Raw genomic sequence first — 15,182 nt, 5'->3', positions numbered from 1 at the left:
GGTTTTTGGACCAAAAAGTTACCTGATGCTGGTGAGCGTTACACACCCTTTGAGAAACAGTTACTTGCTTGTTATTGGGCTCTGGTGGATACCGAGCAATTGACTTTGGAACATGATATAGTTCTGCGTCCGGAAATTCCTATCATGCAGTGGGTTCTGAGTTCGCCGAAAACTCACCGAATTGGACACGCTCAAGAGGCGAGTGTGATTAAATGGAAATGGTACATACAAGACAGGGCACGTGTGGGCCCGAAAGGAGTTGCTTCTTTACATGAGCAGGTGGCGCGAGCGCCATCGACTGAGACTGAGAGTGAATGTTCCGTACCTTTAGCACAGGAGTCTCCTGTCAAGTGGGGTAAGCCTTTTGATGATTTGTCCGCAGCGGAAAGAAACCATGTTTGGTTCACTGATGGTTCAGCGAGGTTTATAGGGATGACACGGCACTGGAAGGCGGTGTCCTATAATCCGATCACACAGAAATTGTTGAGCACAACTGGTGAAGGTAAAAGCAGCCAATTTGCCGAGCTTTACGCTGTTTACCAAGTTTTGAAACAAGAGTTACCTGGTACATGTCATATTTTCACTGATTCTTGGTCTACTGCCAATGGACTGGCTGTTTGGTTGCCAACTTGGCATTCCCATAATTGGAAGTTACATTCCAAAGAATTATGGGGAAAAGAGTTATGGCAAGAAATTTGGGAGATGCTCCCACAGAGTACTGTTACAATCTTCCATGTGGACGCTCACACCCCGATAGATTCTCTTGACAAATTTTTTCATAACATTGCAGATGAGAAGTCTAAAATTGCTGAGGCAGTGGTGGACAGGCAAGATTCTGATATTGCGGGATTGGCGAAATGGGCACACCAGAAGGCAGGACATTTTGGAGAGAAGGCCACTAGCTGGTGGGCTGCTGATCGAGGAATTTATATTCCCTTAGATTTAATCAAAAATGTTATTTTACACTGCCCCGTTTGTCAGCATATCAGACGGCGTAAGGTGCCCCAAATTGTTAAAGGTCATTTACATCGCGGCAAACTGCCCGCTCAAATTTGGCAGATCGATTACATTGGTCCACTTCCCATGAGTAGGAATTGTCAATATGTTTGCACTATTGTTGATACATACAGTGGCCTGCTGGTAGCCCTTCCCTGTAAGCAAGCTACCCAATTGAATACCATTAAAACATTAGAATTAATTATGATGTACTATGGTGTGCCATTCCAAATTCAATCTGATAATGCATCCCATTTTCGTGGAAGATTGGTACAGGAATTCTGTGCGGAAAACAATATTGAATGGATATTCCATATTCCCTACTACCCACAGGCCTCGGGCCTGGTGGAGAGATTGAATGGCCTGCTAAAGGACCAGCTGCGTAAGTTAACGGATGACAAGTATAAAAATTGGCGAGACTTTTTGCCCCAAGCACTATTGATTTTGAATAATCGTCCTTTTTTAAATGCTGAATCTCCACTTATGCGTTTGTTTCCCCCGAATGTTGAGGCTATGCCTAATGAAATCAGAGAAACTGTGATGTATTGGGAAATTACTCCCGGAGCTTTGGCTCCATGTAGAGCGACCCCAGGGTCGGCAGGTTTAGACTTGCATGCTATGGATGACATTGTTATAAAAAGTAGAGATCGAGTCATCATAGAGACAGGTGTTGGTGTTCAGATACCACCTGGAAATTTCGGATTGATCGCCCCTAGATCGGGGCTGGCTGTAAAAGGCATTCAGGTGCTTGGAGGAATTATCGACAGTGATTATCAGGGAGAGATTAAGGTGCTCCTGCTGAATAGCAGTGAGGTTGACTTACTGATACATCGCACTGACCGAGTGGCTCAATTACTCATAATGCCTGTTTTCAGTGGTGTATTAATGAAAGGCACTGCTCCAACGTTGCTAACTGTACGTGGCCAGAAAGGTTTTGGCTCCACGGATAATCCTGGGACCAGAGTTTGGGTGCAGTCGCCTAAGAATCCCCCTGAACAAGCAGAGGTCATTGCCACCGGTCAGGACAATACCATTTTGGTTATGAGACCAGGGAAAGATAGCTGGGAAGCGGTCCCGGCTGATAAATGTTATTTACGAGAATGATTAATGCCTGTATTTGGTTCTCTTTCAGATCATTCTTTGGATTGTTGCTGCAGGATGTGTCGGAGCCGGACTGTTTTCGGACTGGTACGACGAGAAAGGAGGGATCCTATCAACCCGGGATGAACTGGGAACCCGAGTGTTGCGTTCCTTCGCTGCATGGGATCCATCATCGAACTTTTGGACCGCACTAGCTAAGAGGGTGACTGACGCCCCTCACTTCTGTTTGACACCGATGAGATCTGTACATGATATTCTGGCGACCTGTCTGGTTGCTGTCCCCGCCTCATTGGAAACTTTAACTCATATTTTTAATGTCTCGAAGGCCCGTCCCAATATTCTCCTGGGTGATTTTGCTACCCATGTATATTGCCCCCTATGTATTGAATTGCCGAACGAGCAAACCCCCATCCAGTCCCAAATACTTACTTATAATATCACACAAGGTGATTTGTGCTTCTTTCTTACGTGTAATCCTAGTGCGATCTCTGAATGTCTGCGCCTAAAACTAAAAGGCGCCACTTCGTTTACAGCTCACGAACGGACTTTGTGCTTTCAAAGGACACCGACCACATGTGTTTCAGTTCAGAACAATATGACTTGTAATAGTTTGGTAGTTACCCCCAGTCACTATCGCACAATGTTACTACCTGCCGGATGGCTTTTCTCATGTGGTAATACTTCCTGGCCATTTGTCCCTGCAAACATTTCCGGAGGCCCTTGTGCCATTACGAGACTCAGTTTGTTGATGTTCGCATCACATCCGAATGCCAACTCCCGTGTGCTTCGAGATACTGTAATGTTACAGGAGGATTGTGACCCATCTTTGCATTTATATTCCAAGTCTGAATACCTTAGCTTAGCTGTTTCAATTATTGGTGTTCCTGCTTTGGCGGTTTATAATGCCAAATCTATTGGGAAAATGGCCTGCTGGATGGTGAAATCTATTAATCATACTTCTACAATTTTGTCTGATATGCTATTAGACGCCCAGGGTGAACGTAGGGCCATTTTGCAAAATAGAGCAGCCATTGATTATCTTTTGCTTAAACATGGACATGATTGCTCGGACTTCGAAGGTCTCTGTTGTTTTAACTTGTCTGACCATACACAATCCATTCGTGCTCACATCGACAAGTTGCGTGACTTAACAGAAGAAGTTAGAAAACACATTGACCAGGGCTGGTTTGACTGGCTCTTTAATTGGTTACCTGATATACACATGCTACGCCAAATATTAGGTGGTATTTTGATTGCTGTTGCTGTTTTGATTTCTATCTGTTGCTTTATTCAGTGTATTCCTTCATTATTTCAATTCTGCACACTTGGTACTAGACATAGATCAGTTAGCTTTGTTTCATATTATTCTTCCACAGATGTTAGCTCCATTTAATGAATGTATAATAGACTGAAGTCAAGGGTGAAATGTACTGCTCGATTTTTCCGGTCTTATTGTGTTGAAGGGTGATTTAGGTGACTTCAGTCTCTTTCCATTCAAGTCTAAGGGTTAGAGTAGTGTATAGAGCCTATTTATTAGGCACTTCGACATGATCCTGTGTTCTTCCCCATAGATCAGGGTTTGCATACATATCCTAGGGGATAGATTCGTTAGCATTAGGGGTAATCTGTTCTGTAGTGAGGGTATTTCATGGAGCCGTGCTGAATTCAGGCCTGGTAGGCCTTAAACGGGAGAGACTCCATCTTTCCTCCTGCTCTGGCAGCTTGGGATGTTTCTAGGTCATAGGCAGTGTTTTAGTTAGGAGGTGTTATTCGCTTGGAGAGAACCGGTTCAGACCGGCCCTTATCGAAGGATTGTATTTTTCTTCATGCCGAAGACACTACATCAGGCCGGCCGGCTGGGAACGTGTCCTTGGCACGGGGAGGTACAAGAATTTGGTGGGCGGCAGGTTACGGGCTGGAATTTTCCATGAGGAAATGCACATCTATATTAGTAAAAGTTTGAGGCAGATACTGGCACTTGCTTCTAGTCCATAGGCGGCACCTGGCCGTTGGTAGTAAAGCTGCTACTTATTCCAGGGAAGACAGATGACAAACTTGGAGGTGGAGAAAAGCCGAGAAATAGATATTCCAAAGAGAAGAGAGTAGCCGATGAGGAAGAGGTCCCAGTGACTCGGAGAGGGAGACGGGAGTAAACCCGTGATTGCGGAGGTGTGACTTCCAGGCGAAGCCGAGGCGCAGACGAGAAGGGAACCTAGATGACCATTGAGTGCAGGCTACATACGACCAAGGTGATGTCAACCCCTTACTATTAGAGTGTACAACTTAATCTTTCACTTTTCTTTGCAGGTTATGTGATATGTATTATGTTCCGTGAGTGTGCATGTAATAACTAAATAAAGTATTCAGTTTGTAGTAAAGCAATATGTGCTACGTGTTCTTGTGTAAGAGGGTAACCTATTCTTCTAGTCAGCTGTGACTTGACATGAACAGATGTTAATCCTGATCAGGTAGGTGGTAACTGAATAAGGGAGAAAGGAGCCCCTCGAACTGGGGAACAAGTTGTGCTCAACTAGCTGTCTTTGTGTGATCTGATATATAGTAACACTGATTCCCTTGTTGTATGTCGTGGTAATTATAGGATGAACTCGTGCTAAGGCTGCCGTCTGGGCAGGAAGTCCTGGGTCCGTTTGGGACCGCGAGGCTGTGGCTGCCGTCTGGGCAGGAAGTCCTGGGTCCGTTTGGGACCGCGAGGCTGTGGCTGCCGTCTGGGCAGGAAGTCCTGGGTCCGTTTGGGACCGCGAGGCTGTGACTGCCGTCTGGGCAGGAAGTCCTGGGTCCGTTTGGGACCGCGAGGCTGTGGCTGCCGTCTGGGCAGGAAGTCCTGGGTCCGTTTGGGACCGCGAGGCTGTGACTTGTAGGTCTTGGTATATATAGTAGGAATTCCCTGTCCTTAGGTGGTACATATATGTGGTTATTTAGGTGTAAATAGGCCCTAGGGAGGGGGTAACGTTCTGGTTTGGGTTAGAGAGGCTCTGCTGAGCGGGTTCTATCTGATCCGCAAACCCAAGCAGAACAAGGGCTTACACACAGGGCATGCTGTGCGGCTTACACACAGGGTGTGCTGTGAGGCTTACACGCAGGACGTGCTGTGGGGCTTACACACAGGGGGCATGCTGTGCGGCTTACACACAGGGCATGCAGTGTGGCTTATACACAAGGCGGGCTGCGGGGCTTCCACACGCAGGGCGTGCTGTGGGGCTTACACACAGGGCATGCTGTGCGGCTTACACACAGGGCGTGCTGTGGGGCTTACACGCAGGGCGTGCTGTGGGGCTTACACATAGGGGGGGCATGCTGTGCGTGTTACACACAGGGCATGCTGTGCAGCTTTCACACAGGGCGTGCTGTGGGGCTTACACACGCAGGGCGGGCTGCGAGGCTTACACACAGGGCATGCTGTGGGGCTTACACACAGGGCGTGCTGTGCGGCTTACACACAGGGCGTGCTGTGGGGCTTACACACAGGGGGCATGCTGTGTGGCTTACACACAGGGCATGCTGTGGGGCTTACACACACGCAGGGCGAGCTGCGGGGCTTACACACGCAGGGCGTGCTGCGGGGCTTACACACAGGGCATGCTGTGTGGCTTACACACGGGGGGGCATGATGTGAGGCTTACACACAGGGCATGCTGTGCAGCTTACACACAGGGCGTGCTGTGCGGCTTACACACAAGGCGGGCTGCGGGGCTTCCACACGCAGGGCGTGCTGTGGGGCTTACACACAGGGCATGCTGTGCGGCTTACACACAGGGCGTGCTGTGGGGCTTACACGCAGGGCGTGCTGTGGGGCTTACACATAGGGGGGCATGCTGTGCGTGTTACACACAGGGCATGCTGTGCAGCTTTCACACAGGGCGTGCTGTGGGGCTTACACACGCAGGGCGGGCTGCGAGGCTTACACACAGGGCATGCTGTGGGGCTTACACACAGGGCGTGCTGTGCGGCTTACACACAGGGCGTGCTGTGGGGCTTACACACAGGGGGCATGCTGTGCGGCTTACACACAGGGCATGCTGTGGGGCTTACACACACGCAGGGCGAGCTGCGGGGCTTACACACGCAGGGCGTGCTGCGGGGCTTACACACAGGGCATGCTGTGTGGCTTACACACGGGGGGGCATGATGTGAGGCTTACACACAGGGCATGCTGTGCAGCTTACACACAGGGCGTGCTGTGGGGCTTACACATGCAGGGCGGGCTGCAGGGCTTGCATGCAGGGTGTGCTGTGGGGCTTACATGCAGAGCGTGCTGTGGGGCTTACACACAAGGGGGCATGCTGTGCGGCTTACACACAGGGAGTGCTGCGGGGCTTACACACAGGGCATGCTGTGTGGCTTACACACAGGGCGTGCTGTGGGGCTTACACGCAGGGCGTGCTGTGGGGCTTACACACAGGGAGGGCATGCTGTGCGGCTTACACACAGGGCATGCTGTTCAGCATTCGCACAGGGCGTGCTGTGGGGCTTACACACGCAGGGCGGGCTGCGAGGCTTACACACAGGGCATGCTGTGCGGCTTACACACCAGGCATGCTGTTGGGCTTACACACAGGGCGTGCTGTGGGGATTACAAACAGGGTGTGCTGTGGGTTTTACACAGAGCTTGCTGTAGGGCATACACACAGGGAGTGCTGTGGGGCTTACACGCAGGGTGTGCTGTGGGGCTCACACACAGGGCATGCTGTGCGGCTTACACACAGGGAGTGCTGTGGGGCTTACACATGCAGTGCGGGCTGCGGGGCTTACACACAGGGCATGCTGTGCGGCTTACACACAGGGTGTGCTGTGAGGCTTACACGCAGGGCGTGCTGTGGGGCTTACACACAGGGGGGCATGCTGTGCGGCTTACACACAGGGCGGGCTGCGGGGCTTACACACGCAGGGCGTGCTGCGGGGCTTACACACAGGGCATGCTGTGCGGCTTACACACAGGGTGTGCTGTGGGGCTTACACGCAGGGTGTGCTGTGGGGCTTACACACAGGGGGGCATGCTGTGTGTGTTACACACAGGGCATGCTGTGCAGCTTTCACACAGGGCGTGCTGTGGGGCTTACACATGCAGGGCGGGCTGCGAGGCTTACACACAGGGCATGCTGTGGGGCTTACACACAGGGCGTGCTGTGCGGCTTACACACAGGGCGTGCTGTGGGGCTTACACGCAGGACGTGCTGTGGGGCTTACACACAGGGGGCATGCTGTGCGGCTTACACACAGGGCATGCTGTGGGGCTTACACACATGCAGGGCGGGCTGCAGGGCTTACACACGCAGGGCGTGCTGCGGGGCTTACACACCGGGCATGCTGTGCGGCTTACACACAGGGCGTGCTGTGGGGCTTACACGCAGGGCTTCCTGTGGGGCTTACACACAGGGGGGCATGATGTGAGGCTTACACACAGGGCATGCTGTGCAGCTTACACACAGGGCGTGGTGTGGGGCTTACACATGCAGGGCGGGCTGCGGGGCTTGCACGCAGGGCATGCTGTGGGGCTTACACGCAGGGTGTGCTGTGGGGCTTACACGCAGGGTGTGCTGTGGGGCTAGCACACAGGGCGTGCTGTGGGGCTTACACGCAGGGTGTGCTGTGGGGCTTACACACAGAGGGGCATGCTGTGCGGCTTACACACAGGGCGTGCTGTGGGCGTTACACACGCAGGGCGGGCTGCGGCGCTTACACACGCAGGGCGTGCTGCGGGGCTTACACACAGGGCATGCTATGCGGCTTACACACAGGGCGTGCTCTGGGGCTTACAGGCAGGGCGTGCTGTGGGGCTTACACACAGGGGGGGCATGCTGTGCGGCTTACACACAGGGCATGCTGTGCAGCTTACACACAGGGCATGCTGTGGGGCTTACACATGCAGGGTGGGCTGTGGGGCTTGCACGCAGGGTGTGCTGTGGGGCTTACACGCAGGGTGTGCTGTGGGGCTTACACGCAGGGTGTGCTGTGGGGCTAGCACATAGGGCTTGCTGTGGAACTTACACACAGGAAGTGCTGTGGGGCTTACACACAGGGTGTGCTGTACACACAGGCCTGCTGTGGGACTTACATGCAGGGCATGCTGTGGGGTTTACACGCAGGGCATGCTGTGGGGCTTATACGCAGGGCGCGCTGTGCGGCTCCCACACAGGGCGTGCTGCGGGGCTTACACACAAGGCGGGCTGTGGGGCTTACACATGGCGTGCTGTGGGACTTACACATAGGGTGTGCTGTGGGGCTTACACACAGGGTATGCTGTGGGGCTTACACACAGGGCGTGCAGAGGGGCTTACACACAGGACATGCTGTGGGGATTACACACAGGGTGTGCTGCGGGGCTTACACACAGGGCGTGCAGTGGGGCTAACACACAAGATGTGCTATGGGGCTTACACACAGGGCGTGCTGCAGGGCTTACACACAAGGCGTGCTGCGGGGTTTACACATGGCGTGCTGTGGGGCTTACACATAGAGCGTGCTGTGGGGCTTACACGCAGGGTATGCTGTGGGGCTTACACACAGGGCGTGCTGTGAGTCTTACACACAGGGTATGCTGTGGGGCTTTCACACAGGGCGTGCAGTGGGACTTACACACATGGTGTGCTGCGGGCCTTACACACAGGGCATGCTGTGGGGCTTACACACGGCGTGCTGTGGGGCTTACACATAGGGCGTGCTGTGGGGTTTACACACAGGGTGTGCTGCGGGGCTTACACACAGGGCGTTCTGTGGGGCTTACACACAGGGCGTGCTCTGCGGCTTAGACACCGGGCATGCTGTGGGGCTTACACAAAGGGCGTGCTGTGGGGATTACAAACAGGGCGTGCTGTGGGTTTTACACAGAGCTTGCTGTGGGGCTTACACACAGGGCGTGCTGTGGGGCTTGCACACAGGGCGTGCTGTAGGGCATACACACAGGGCATGCTGTGGGGCTTACACACAGGGCGTGCTGTGCGGCTTACACACCGGGCATGCTGTGGGGCCCATTTTAAAGATATTCTGCGTCACAACAAATCCAATTCCAAATATAGAGAAGTATGAAAAATTTGAAAATCTAGGTCAAGTCTTCCTTCACTGAAGACAATTTGCTGAGCTTTTGACACCTCCTTTGGGAGGAATGACCAACGAACAGTCTAGTTAAAACTAACGGCTGTGCTGGGTTTGTATCTATTCCATCTAGAGCATGCAGTGTATTTGCTGTGTTTACATTTGCCGATAACACCGTGCAGGTGTTCATTGCTTGTTATTTTACATATAAACATAACACCGTACAATTGTTTCTAAATTGTTATTCTACACACGCACATAACACCGTACGGTTGTTTCTTACCTGTTATTCTATATATACTCATAACACCTTGCAGTTGTTGATTATTTGTTTTTTTTCACCTGCACATAACACCGTACGGTTGTTTCTTACCTGGTATTTTCCTGTGGTATCTGTTTTTCCTTCTCCGCCTCATCCGTTACCGTACGTTCTTCCTGTTGGGTCTTCCGTCTGCCTCCCCCGTCACTGTACTTGGGTGCCTCCTGTAAAATATGTTCATTTCCGCCACGAATGAAAGTTGGAGTGCTGACGACACGTTTGGTGAAGGCTCGTGTATGGAATAAACTTACCTCAGCTTGAACTCTTTGTTGGAAGCTCTTAATTTAGCAACAGGAGCCAGGTAGGTAGATAAACGAGACCGTAGGAAGAAGCAATAGCAAAGTAAGTACATAAACCGTCTTAATTCCCCAGAAAAGATACGGCTGCACAGTCACTGTTTTCAACCTCTTTATCTGTTATTGTGTTCAGCCATTCGTTCCTGCAATGCAAACAGAAATAACAATATAAACCATGAAGTGCAACAAAGCAAATAATCTCTACATGAAGAATACTGCACCAGTGACTGAAGAAGGGCACAAAATAGCAGATTACTATCTCTCACAGGTAAATTCTAACTTAAACATATTTCGAACAAAAATGTAGGGATAGAACTGTGCTTAATACATTTATCAAAATGCAATAAAAGAGAAGGCACATAGTTTGACAGCAACCAGCAGTGTACCAGACGTTCTGACATTGGACCCTAGATTTGAAAACTATAGTGGAGCCAGTCGCGGGACAATAAGTAGCGGAAACACACCAATCAACTTTCCGCCAAATTCTTTTTTCAGCTGAAACTTAAGGGGATGGACTGTAACGCCTCACCCCCCACCCCCCGAGCAATCGCCAGTGGCTGATATTAATTCAAGCATTCCTTCAATCTCTGTGTGCTGTTTTTCTATTGTCGAAATAAACACTTAGGGCCTGATTACGATGGTGGTTGGACGAGTGTCTGACTGCCATCGCCACGGGAATGGAACCGGCCAACATGTAGTCGGCAGTTCCACCTGCCAAATTACAATGCGACTGCCGTGTAGGCGGTCAGTAAAATGCCTTTTTCCATTGCAACCCGGAAAAGCACCACAGCACAAGCTGCAATGGAAAAAGGCATTTTGCAAATATCCATGCACCGTGTGCCAAACACCATGTGGTGGAGCATGAATGTTTGGGGGGGCACCACATGTGCCCCCAGCACATAGCGCAGGCCCACAAGGGACGTGGGCCCTGCTAGGAGCCCCAAAGTCCATTTCCGTCTGCCTTACATGGCAGTCGGAACACTGTGTAAAGGCAGAGGGAAAGGGACGTCACAATCCCTACAGCGGTGCCTCTGCAGGAACCGCCCCCATGGGACTATAGTCCAACTGATGCCCCGACGGGCTCCTTGAGCCTGTTGGAGGTGTCAATTGGTCCCTTAGACCGCTGCGCTCCAACTGATGGCATCATAATGGGGCAGTCGGACAGCTATCCTAGCTGTTGGACAAACCGCCACTAACAGCCTGTCAGCGGCAGTGCACTCGACATCCTAATCGGGCCCTTACTGTCATTGCATTGGATGGATCCAAACAGCGGGGTATAACTCGGTAGAAAAGCCCTAAGATTCCATGCAAAGTCTCCGGACCTGGCTTTGTGTAGAATCCTAACACCAAATACCACATGCTCAAACAATGGGCAAAACAGAAATTTGTAAGATTTTTCCATGCGTAACACATATAATATCAGCACAATATGAATGCATTCGTTGTCGTCTATATGAGGAGATTTTTTCTCAAAGGTGTGCCTCGAGCACAATATTCAAGCAAGTCACTGATTGATCGCCTTCGTGCAGTGGCACAACACTGAATAGCATTTAGTGTCACACGAAGCATGGCTGATGACCAGGAGTGCAACCAGACCTGACCTTCGTGGGGGTGGGAGGTACGAAGAGATCAGCCAATGGAGACGGGGCTGCCACGTCATGCGGCAGACCTATCCTTAGAGTCAATAAAAGAAAATAGTGATAAATTGTGCATTTTAAGCCATACCGCTCAAACCTGATACAATTACAACAGACATGTTTTAGTGGGTTTGACAATGTTCCCAGGCTACTGACAGATCTTTAAAATAAGAGAAATGAGTGATTTGACAACTCAAAAGTAGCATATACAAATTTCAATCGAAAGCACTTCAAAACCAGTTTTTGCAAACCTGTTTCAAGGCGAGAACCGTCTTTGAAGAGTCCTACTGTGAATTGGCAGTGAGCTTGTGAAATATTTTGAATTCCATCTTCAGAAAGTCACCCCTGCCCGACTGTTGCCAGAAGGTACACTTTCAGTCAGCTCATCAGGACATTTGAGGCCGCACAGATGTACGGGTCAGAGAATAGTGAGCTGAGTGTGTTAATGTACCTGATTTTGGAATGTGTGACTGGCAGGTGACAGGGTTGAATGCTAATGTTTCTTCCTTTCGTCCTGAGCTTGAATAAGTCAGTGCCAATAAATTGGTAATATTACCACCTGTTATATACTCTGTCAGGAATCTGTGTAATCTTACATCAGAATAAAATAGTTGTTGTTAGCACCTCACATTGAGCAGTTCTCTTATGAGTTGACTGAGCTTCATCCATGCAGGTAACTGTCAGGCCTGAAGAATGGGCAAAAAGGGTCGTTTTCTTGAAATAAATTTGCTATGAATTGTATTCTACCATGCAAAAAGACGCAAATATTCCTTCAAGCTCCATAACACATAGAATGTGAGGCTTGTCTTGCAAAGAGGTCACTCCAACATAAACATAAATTGTGCCTCTTAACAGCATATGTCATAATGACAATAACCATGCTTTCAATCCTGTTCTGAAACCACAACACTTAAAGTGCTTAATCCAGTAAAATATCAATGTTATTTCATATCCTGTAGGGGCAATGTGCATTATAAAATGCAACATGCTTTACCAATTCCTCCAAATTTACATGGAGAACACATTCTCTAGAATGGTTGTTCCTAAATGTGTATACTAATTATGGCAACAGCCTGGCATGGATAGAGAAAGGGGAAACCTTGAAGGGGACACAAGAGAGATACCAGACAACATGGTCACCAGTTTGTCATTGTAACACTATAACACGTAGTGCACAAAGCAGTCTTTTCATTGGGCAATCTTTTTGCATTAGTAACCTATTACACCCAATTCCTTATTTAAATAGAAAATGTTCTTGCTCTTCTGGGCCTGTACAGCCAAGAGTGCTATTTTACTGATAATGGAGTAATATTCATATTTGAGTCTCTTGATCTCTGCCATTAGAACAAGGTCCATGGAATGTCTATACAGTAATGTATTTTATTTCATTGTCTTATCAAGGTAAAGCAAAGAAAATTTGATGTCCTCATTCCTTTTAGCCTTTTGGCTGGTGCAGAAGCCTCTAGTAGCACTTTTCAAAGCATCTCATGAGACCACTGGAGAAGAAACCGATTCAATGTTTTCCTTTAAGAATTGTGAGATTTCTTTGGCCAGCCATAGTCTGTCCTCTTTAGATTCTAGGAGATGTGTTCATGCACCAAGCGCCTCTCTCAGGGAGCAAAATTTAAAAGCGATGGTAATGGCAATATATTTGTAGACTAAGATGGGTTCTATTGGGGAGTCTAAAGAGTCCTGAGAGAGAACAGCGCTAATCGGTATATAATCGATCCTAGACAAAGAGTTATAAGGAGTGGAGAAGAATGTGAAGTCAGATCCTGCAGGGTTTTTTGCAGGTACCAAATATCTAATAGTTTATGGGTTCTGCATATATTTAGCATGACTTTATGTGCTTTAGGAGGTCGCTATCAAAATGTTGATTATCTTTCAAGAATTACACCCATGGGTAAGTTGAAATCCCTACCTAAACACAAAACCATTGGAGTTATCTGAGGGAGGGAAGTAGAGGCTACAGAGTTTTCAGGCGGAGCTGGCCTCCAAACCTATCAAATACACACACAATAGAAGCTACCCTGAAATAATGGGTAGTTACATAATGTAACACTATACCTTCAAAGCACTTAATGCTGGGCATGTCAAAAAATATTAGGACTGTCCTCACACACCACCAGGTGTCATGCTTCATCATAGGCAGTCCTCGCTCTCTAAAAACCTGGGGGCAGATTTACAAGCCCCTTGCATCACTTTTGCACTGTCGTTGTGTCACCTTTGTGACACTTCGGCGGCGTAAAAGTTGCGGCCCATTTACAATGTGACACATCTAGGGAGATGCGACACATTGTAAAGCCCTGCGTGACATTATACCTGCGTCAGGAATAATGTATGCAGGGTAGGCGTTCCCACCCAGTAAAGCATCGTAAAAGTGACGCAGTGAAATCTACAAGATTTCACTGCGTGACTTTTAGGACGCCACTGCATCAAAGCCTTACGCCTGCTTGAAGCAGGCGTAAGGAGTGACGCAGTGTATTGGGAATGGGCCGCAACACGCATTGCTGGAGTTGCGCCGTGCTTGCGACACAACTCCAGCAATGCGTGACTTTTCCGTCAACAGATGCGTCAGAATTTCTGACGCATCTGTCAATCCTTGCGCCATGGTGCGCCGTATTGTAAATACGGCGCATCCATGGTGACGCAAGGGTTTTGCATGGTGGCACAGGGAATGTGACGCATCTCTACAGATGCGTCGCTTTCTTGTAAATCTGCCCCTAGTTTGATAGAGAGCTGGCCTACACCTGGAGACAGGGAGGCACTTCTAATAATAATTGCTCCACGTTTGCAGTGGCACGTGATTTCACACTCACATGCAATTTTGCAGATGCATGGTGTGTATGATGTTTCCTATCGCTTATCTGCCAATAAATACATCTAATTGAATAAGAAAATGTATGTTTATTTTGCAGGTATATAAGAACACCAGTTTTAGTTAGAGGATGACACAGATCACCCTAACATAGTGTCAATATCTGAAACCAATCTGATAAGATAGGAGCCTGAATCCCATCCTGATGAATGCCGTAGACTCACTTGAGCCAACTGCAGAAACATGTTGACAACAAGAGTGGTGATGGGGTAATAGCTCCCCCAATTCCCACAGTCTAGTTCAGGGGACTCCAACCTTTTGTGTAGTGAGAGCTACTTCTGGTCAGTGAAAATCGTCGTGAGCTACTAACCGCCAACCAACTCGCGCATTTTTCCGAGAGACCTCCCAGGCCCAGTTTCATTGACGTTAAGCCTAGTTTCTTCAGAGCCAATACCGTGGTTTGAACACAATACTTGACTAGGCAGCAGGTTGTGTGCCAGTGCCGGGAAAGGAATGCGTCATATAATGTGAAATACTGCGCATTCCTGCCCTTTACCTTAGCGCAGCAAGGTGGCTTGCTGCCCTATGTGAAAGTTTGCTAAATATGCCCCCCCAGAATAAGGTACTATAGTGCTAAACAGCATCATGAGAACTGTCACAGGACTCATGACGTATGCATGCAGGATCTCGCCATTCACTCTTTAGTGTTGTATTTCCAGTCCACAATACACAAGCATCAGTCTTCTCCCACACATGCACAGCCAGCATAAAATGTCCACTCTCACCAGGACTGGACTGGACTGGATATAGCTCGTCTTAAAAAGAATCACCACATAGAATTCATTGCCTCTGCTTGACTCAATGGGATTTCCTGAGCTGTCGTCTTGCGCAGCCTTTTATATTTTTAAAAACAATTAAAATAATGTTCAGTGTTGGAAAACAAGATCTGCTGCTTAATATTGAGC

The 15,182-nt window shown here is 49.1% G+C and overlaps 1 long non-coding RNA gene across 1 annotated transcript in view; it reads right to left on the bottom strand.

Moving 5' to 3' along the window:
* LOC146860763 (uncharacterized) overlaps positions 1–15,182 on the bottom strand; it is a 77,136-nt gene that overhangs the window by 60,079 nt on the left and 1,875 nt on the right. Inside the window, exons 2-3 of the long non-coding RNA XR_014979200.1 lie at positions 9,718–9,905; positions 9,521–9,630 (exon numbers count right to left, since the gene is read on the bottom strand). This is a non-coding gene — a long non-coding RNA (uncharacterized LOC146860763). The remainder of the gene's footprint in view (positions 1–9,520; positions 9,631–9,717; positions 9,906–15,182) is intronic.

This window comes from Triturus cristatus, chromosome 3_1 (assembly GCF_964204655.1).
Source record: "Triturus cristatus chromosome 3_1, aTriCri1.1, whole genome shotgun sequence".
Lineage (NCBI taxonomy): Eukaryota > Metazoa > Chordata > Amphibia > Caudata > Salamandridae > Triturus > Triturus cristatus.
This window is presented reverse-complemented; position numbering and strand designations above follow the sequence as displayed.